Source organism: Anoplopoma fimbria, unplaced genomic scaffold (genome assembly GCF_027596085.1).
Source record: "Anoplopoma fimbria isolate UVic2021 breed Golden Eagle Sablefish unplaced genomic scaffold, Afim_UVic_2022 Un_contig_5731_pilon_pilon, whole genome shotgun sequence".
Taxonomy (NCBI): domain Eukaryota; kingdom Metazoa; phylum Chordata; class Actinopteri; order Perciformes; family Anoplopomatidae; genus Anoplopoma; species Anoplopoma fimbria.
The window spans coordinates 1-290 of NW_026549158.1; the positions used below are offsets into that span (position 1 = coordinate 1).

The 290-nt window shown below is 52.4% G+C and overlaps 1 non-coding gene across 1 annotated transcript; it reads left to right on the forward strand.

Annotated features, from left to right (window-relative positions):
- The first annotated feature begins 85 nt into the window (after positions 1 to 85).
- LOC129114712 (5S ribosomal RNA) lies at positions 86 to 204 on the forward strand. The gene has a single exon (XR_008532660.1). It is a non-coding gene; the product is annotated as a 5S ribosomal RNA (ribosomal RNA).
- The last annotated feature ends 86 nt before the right edge of the window (positions 205 to 290 follow it).

Below are 290 nucleotides of genomic sequence, written 5' to 3' on the forward strand. Positions count from 1 at the left end.
CGCTGCTGCTTTTCAGTGGACACCGACAGGGTGGGAAGGAAATAGCTAGAACATGACTTGCGACCTTTGGTAGGCAACAATATTTGCTTACGGCCATACCACCCTGAACACGCCCGATCTCGTCTGATCTCGGAAGCTAAGCAGGGTCGGGCCTGGTCAGTACTTGGATGGGAGACCGCCTGGGAATACCAGGTGCTGTAAGCTTTTTCACTCCTCTTTACAAAAAGCAGAGGGCGCTGCTGCTTTTTCAGTGGACACCGACAGGGTGGGAAGGATATAGCTAGATCATG